This window comes from Oncorhynchus masou, unplaced genomic scaffold (assembly GCF_036934945.1).
Source record: "Oncorhynchus masou masou isolate Uvic2021 unplaced genomic scaffold, UVic_Omas_1.1 unplaced_scaffold_7108, whole genome shotgun sequence".
In the NCBI taxonomy this organism is placed as follows: Eukaryota; Metazoa; Chordata; class Actinopteri; order Salmoniformes; family Salmonidae; genus Oncorhynchus; species Oncorhynchus masou.
Genome location: NW_027013574.1, coordinates 1 through 6486, shown reverse-complemented (window position 1 = coordinate 6486; position 6486 = coordinate 1). Strand labels below are relative to the sequence as shown.

Here is a 6486-nt window from a genome sequence, read left to right as displayed (position 1 = left end):
AGAGAGAACAGACATTGGTAGACTGGGTGGGTGGAGAGAGAACAGACATTGGTAGACTGGGTGGGTGGAGAGAGAGCAACCATTGGTAGACTGGGTGGAGAAGGCGTGGTAGACTGGGTGGAGAGAGAACAGACATTGGTAGACTGGGTGGGTGGAGAGAGAGCATACCCGATTATACAGTATTTACACAAAGAGCAGTGCAAATGCAAAGTGTGTTAACAGTGAAGGTTTGCATCTGCACTGTTCTACGGTAAATGTGATTTTGTAAAAAATCAAGTCTAAGCGGAGTTGGCATGAACTGAAAGCATACATGTGTATGATTCTACCGAGTAAAACACGCCCCTGTAGTCGTAGAGCTGCATCCCAAATGGCCTAGTCCTGCGTTCCAAAAAGTAGTAGCGCTGTTCTTGGGTAGATAGGGTGTCGTGGGGACACGACCCCATAGAGTGGGTTGGTGAACTGACAGGGTTTACTCCAGTACACTCTGCTGCGTCCGTAGGGAGTTGACAGAGACCGAAGGGTAGACTATAAGAGGAGGAACGTTGACGTGTACAGAGGATGTATCAGCACAGCGTTGAGTGAGGTAAGTTATACCTGAATCTACATTTACCTGTATGGAACGGTAACACACATTAGGACGTAAATCACGCTGCACGTGCAGCATTAGATATTGGTTATTTTCAACAAAAATTCGCGGGGGGTTTGTGAATTCTATGGCTCCTTATCGCAGAGCTTGTTTTAAATATATATATATATATATTATTTTAAATCAGCTGTTTCGTTGGTGCAGTTAATTCATCTCTGTTTTGAGTTTCATTTCATTTAATTTAATTTCTCTCTCATCAGTGTAGAATCAGTCAGTTCATGCATGATTTTCATGTTGTTTTACAATGTTCCCTCAATGGCTGGATGCTTTAGTCGTTTACCGTACTCTATTTCTTGGGTGTCTTTCTCAATATGAGTCATGAATGCTATTTTGTTCAAGATCAAAGTGTATGGAAACGTGATAGAAAATATTTTAATTTAGTCCCAAAACATCTGGTGTCTGAGTCTGGTGGTTATCCATCCAGATCCCATATACCCCTGGGGGATGTGGGTTCAAAGCCCCATCGCAGCCGTTCCTCTCTGTCTCCTTCTGTATATGTCTCACCTCTACATTCGGACTGTTCGTCAAATGATGACATACTAAAAGAATATACGGTATGTTATTAAATTCAAACAAAGTACAGTGAGCATACAGCTTTCTAGTTCCGACATGTCACGAACGCTTACATATACGAGACAGTTCCAGAGCCTTACCCAGCACCACAGTACAGAAGAGGTTAAAGACAGTGTTTTCTCAGTAGTTAATTAGTGACAGACCCACCACTCGCCAACAGCAGGGCCAGAGCCATACAGTGTATGTCTCAATACGGAGCATAATCCACAACAACGGGTTTATCCAAAGTATATTCGAGAATTTAAAAAAAAATCCTGTTTCCAATGTTTACAAATCACTGCCTGTTCCCTCTTCTCAGGTTCACACATACAAACCAGCAAGATGAAGATAGTGATGTTGGCTGTGGCTCTGGCCCTGCTGTTGGCGAGTGAGTGGGTCTGTCACTTATTAACTACTGAGAAAACACTGTCTTTTTAACCTCTTCTGTACTGTGGTGCCTGGGTAAGGCTCTGGAACTGTCTTGTATGTAAGCGTTCGTGATTATGTCGGAACTAGAAAAACTCTGAATTCTCCAACTTGGTAACTCCTTGTAGAAAGATGATACCCCAGTTTCCCAGTTTAGAAAAGTATCAGAATCAACCAATAGGAAGCTCTACGCCACTAACACATGTTTAATTGTTTATCTCAGAGGATCAGAGTTTTCCGACGTGTCATGAATGCAGCATTATAGTGTTGCAAAACTTTTCAAAACTCTCAATGTGAGTTCCCTCCTCCCTGTTTTTACCTGCCGAATCTTTCAACTGGGATTTCTGAAAAACCTGGGAACTTTGCCAAAGCCGTGGGAAGTAGGGGTGCTGAGGACACTGCAGTATATAGTATTTTTGGGGGGCATTTATCAGTATCAACGGACCGGTATAGAGGTCTGTAGTGCAGGCAAAACATTTGTTTTTCAGCATCTCAGAACAGTATCTTGCAGGATTCAATAGTTGGAATTGTCATTCCCCTCTCCTTCTGTGATTGACCGTCGGTGTAAATAAGAATTTGTTCTTAACTGACCTGTCTAGTTAAATAAAGGTTAAATCAAATAAAACATCCAGACAGGACAAATCCCTGTCCTCAAACACTTATATCAAATGTGATGTGGTGGTGATGTGGTGATGGGGTGATGTGATGTAGTGATGTGATGATGTCATGTGGTGGTGTGGTGATGTGATGATGTGATGGTGTGATGTAGTGATGTGGTGGTGTGATGTGGTGATGTGTTGATGTGATGTGATGGTGTGATGTGGTGATGTGGTAATGTGATGTGGTGTGGTGATGATGATGTGGTGATGTGGTGATGATGTGGTGATGATGTGGTGATGATGTGGTGGTGTGATGATGTGATGGTGATGTGGTGATGTGGTGATGTGGTGGTGATGTGGTGATGTGGTGTGGTGATGTGGTGATGTGATGGTGATGTGGTGTGGTGGTGATGTGGTGATGTGTTGATGTGATGTGGTGGTGTGATGGTGTGATGTGTTGATGTGATGTGGTGTGGTGATGTGGTGATGTGGTGTGGTGATGTGGTGATGTGATGGTGTGGTGATGGAGTGTGATGTGGTGGTGTGGTGGTGATGTGGTGGTGATGATGTGGTGATGTGTTGATGTGATGGTGTGATGTAGTGATGTGGTGGTGATGATGATGTGGTGATGTGGTGATGGGGTGTGATGTGGTGGTGTGATGATGTGATGTGGTGATGTGATGAGGTGGTGATGTGATGATGTGATGATGTGGTGACGTGGTGGTGATGTGGTGATGATGTGGTGATGATGTGGTGGTGTGATGATGTGGTGGTGTGATGTGGTGATGTGGTGTGGTGATGTGGTGGTGTGATGTAGTGATGTGGTGGTGATGATGTGGTGATGTGATGATGTGATGTGGTGATGTGATGATGTGATGGTGTGATGTAGTGATGATGTGGTGGTGATGTGGTGATGATGTAGTGATGTAGTGATTTGGTGGTGTGATGTGGTGATGTGATGATGTGGTGATGATGTGGTGGTGATGATGTGGTGATGTGGTGATGTGATGATGTGATGTGGTGGTGTGATGTGGTGATGGGGTGATGTGGTGTGGTGATGTGGTGGTGTGATGTAGTGATGTGGTGGTGATGATGTGGTGATGTGATGATGTGATGTGGTGGTGTGGTGATGTGATGGTGTGATGTAGTGATGTGGTGATGATGTGGTGGTGATGTGGTGATGTGGTGATGATGCGGTGATGTGGTGGTGATGTGGTGATGATGTGGTGATGTGATGATGTGGTGATGATGTGGTGATGATGTGATGATGTGGTGGTGATGTGGTGATGATGTGGTGGTGATGTGGTGATGATGTGGTGGTGATGTGGTGATGATGTGGTGGTGATGATGTGGTGATGTGGTGATGTGATGATGTGATGTGGTGATGGGGTGATGTGGTGTGGTGATGTGGTGGTGATGATGATGTGATGATGTGGTGGTGATGCGGTGATGATGTGGTGGTGATGTGGTGGTGATGCGGTGATGATGTGGTGGTGATGTGGTGATGTTGTGATGTATTGATGTGGTGATGTGGTGGTGTGATGTGGTGATGTGTTGATGTGGTGTGGTGATGTGGTGGTGTGATGTGGTGATGGGGTGTGGTGATGTAGTGATGTGGTGATGGGGTGATGTGATGTGGTGATGTGTTGATGTGGTGTGGTGATGTGGTGGTGTGATGTGGTGATGGGGTGATGTGGTGTGGTGATGTGATGGTGTGGTGATGGGGTGTGATGTGGTGGTGTGGTGGTGATGTGGTGGTGATGATGTGGTGATGATGTGGTGATTATGTGATGATGTGGTGATGTTATGTGGTGATGTGGTGATGATGTGGTGATGTTATGTGGTGATGTGGTGGTGATGATGTGGTGATGAAGTGGTGATGTGGTGGTGATGGTGTGATGTGGTGATGGGGTGTTGATGTGGTGGTGATGTGGTGATGTGATGTGGTGATGGTGTGGTGGTGATGTGATGATGATGTGGTGATGTGGTGATGTGACGTGGTGATGTGATGATGATGTGGTGATGTGATGATGTGATGATGTGATGTGGTGATGTGATGATGTGGTGATGTGGTGATGATGTGGTGTGGTGATGGGGTGGTGATGTGGTGATGGGGTGATGTGGTGGTGATGTGGTGGTGATGATGTGGTGATGTGATGTGGTGATGGTGTGGTGATGTGGTGATGTGATGATGATGAGGGTGATGTGATGTGGTGATGTGATGTGGTGATGTGATGATGTGGTGGTGATGTGATGATGATGTGGTGATGTGATGTGGTGATGATGTGGTGATGTGATGGTGATGTGATGATGTGGTATGATGATGTGATATGGTGGTGATGTGGTGATGATTATGTGATATGGTGGTGATGTGATGATGTGGTGATGTGATGATGTGGTGATGTGGTGGTGGTGATGTGATGATGTGATGATATTGGTGATGATGTGGTGGTGATGATGTGGTAATGTGGTGATTGTCACAAAAGTAGTGCACTTGGCCTTAACTAGTCCTGGGCCTTGACCAGTCCTGGGCCTTGACCAGTCCTGGGCCTTGACCAGTCCTGGGCCTTGACCAGTCCTGGGCCTTGACCAGTCCTGCATTAGCTGACCAATATATCGAGGTCTTCAGCGCGGGTAATTTTTTCTCTCCTGCATAGTCCAAAATAATATATATCACACCCCCAAACCCTTTCCAGCGGCTTTGAACTTTGCAACCCCAGTATTTTACCAATGAGTCCCTGAACAATATGGCTACCATCTGGCCAATATACTGTAGCGTTGCTATTGCGCGATTCTAATTCTGTGGTCCTAACACAATGCTGTGCTGTAGGTGTGTTCTAGTGATCCTATGACGTTCTAACACAGCCCTGTGTTGTCTCCTAGGTGAAGCACTGGACTGTCTGCGCTGTGTGCCAACTAAGGCAGGAAGAGACTGTGAGGTGACAGTAGAAACCTGCCCCCAGAGAAGGAGGGATGTGCAGCCGCCAAGTTCCTCAGAGCTCCATGTAAGTAATGTTACTGACCAGGTTCAAGACCTCGGTCTTCAGACTATGTTAGCCCGCTGAGCTAAACACTAATGGTAAAAAAAATAGACTTGAAAAAGAGTCATGTTGTGCTGATGCTAGATTTCTTGAAGAACAGCATTGGATGTCACACAAAGTTATGTGCCAGTATTCACAAATTCTCACAGTGGTGCAGATTTCTATCATAATGAATAAGACTATATGGCTCATAATCAGCACTCCTGCTCTAAGACATTTTGCGGAACCTGCAACAACCAAAAAATGATATACGTATATAAATATAATGCTGGTCTGGCCTGTTTCATTCTCAGAGGAGATGCAGGCCCTGGTTTGAATTATCAAGAATATAAGGTTTTTAATACAGATTATTTATAGTCGACGTTAACGCCTATCACACAGTAACTTAACATTGTTCTGTATTTTCTCTCTCAGTTGGCCATTTCCAGAGATGCATGGACATGTCGGGCTGTAAGCAGTTCCAAACCAACGCTTACATCAACATGAAGTGCTGTGGCACTGACAAGTGCAACACATTCTAGAATCTATATACTGGTTAACATTCTAGAATCTATATACTGGTTCACATTCTAGAATCTATATACTGTTCACGTTCTAGAATCTATATACTGGTTCACATTCTAGAATCTATATACTAGTTAACGTTCTAGAATCTATATACTGGTTCACATTCTAGAATCTATATACTGGTTCACATTCTAGAATCTATATACTGGTTTACATTCTAGACCAGGGGTATTCAAATCCTTCCATGGAGGTCTGGAGTACTGCTGGTTTTCTGTTCTACCTGATCATTCATTGTTCCCACCAGGTGTCTAAATCAGTCACTGATTAGAAATGGAATAAATAAAAACAGAGGAACTGGCTTTGATTTTGGAGTTAAGGGTTCTATCTAGACCAATATGTCTCTACTTTATAACACCCTGATTCAGTTCATTGAAGAGAGGAGGTAGAGCATCCACCAGGCAAACCATCACATCAACCATCACAACATCAACCATCACAACGTCAACCATAACAACATCAACCATCACAACATAAAACATCACATCAACCATAACAACATCAACCATCACAACAACATCAACCATCACAACATAAAACATCACATCAGCCATAACAACATCAACCATCACAACATCAACCATCACAACATCAACCATCACAACATCAACCATCACATCACCCATAACAACATCACCCATAACAACATCAACCAACA

General features: G+C 44.2%; 1 long non-coding RNA gene across 2 annotated transcripts; it reads left to right on the top strand.

Annotated features, from left to right (window-relative positions):
• Positions 1 to 504: 504 nt before the first annotated feature.
• Positions 505 to 6135, top strand: LOC135537102 (uncharacterized). 2 transcript variants are annotated; one of them, XR_010455124.1, is made up of 3 exons: positions 505 to 583; positions 5107 to 5228; positions 5679 to 6135. It is a non-coding gene; the product is annotated as an uncharacterized LOC135537102 (long non-coding RNA). The 2 variants fall into 2 exon arrangements; XR_010455123.1 differs by lacking the exon at positions 505 to 583 and having other exon boundaries at positions 4868 to 5228.
• Positions 6136 to 6486: the final 351 nt, after the last annotated feature.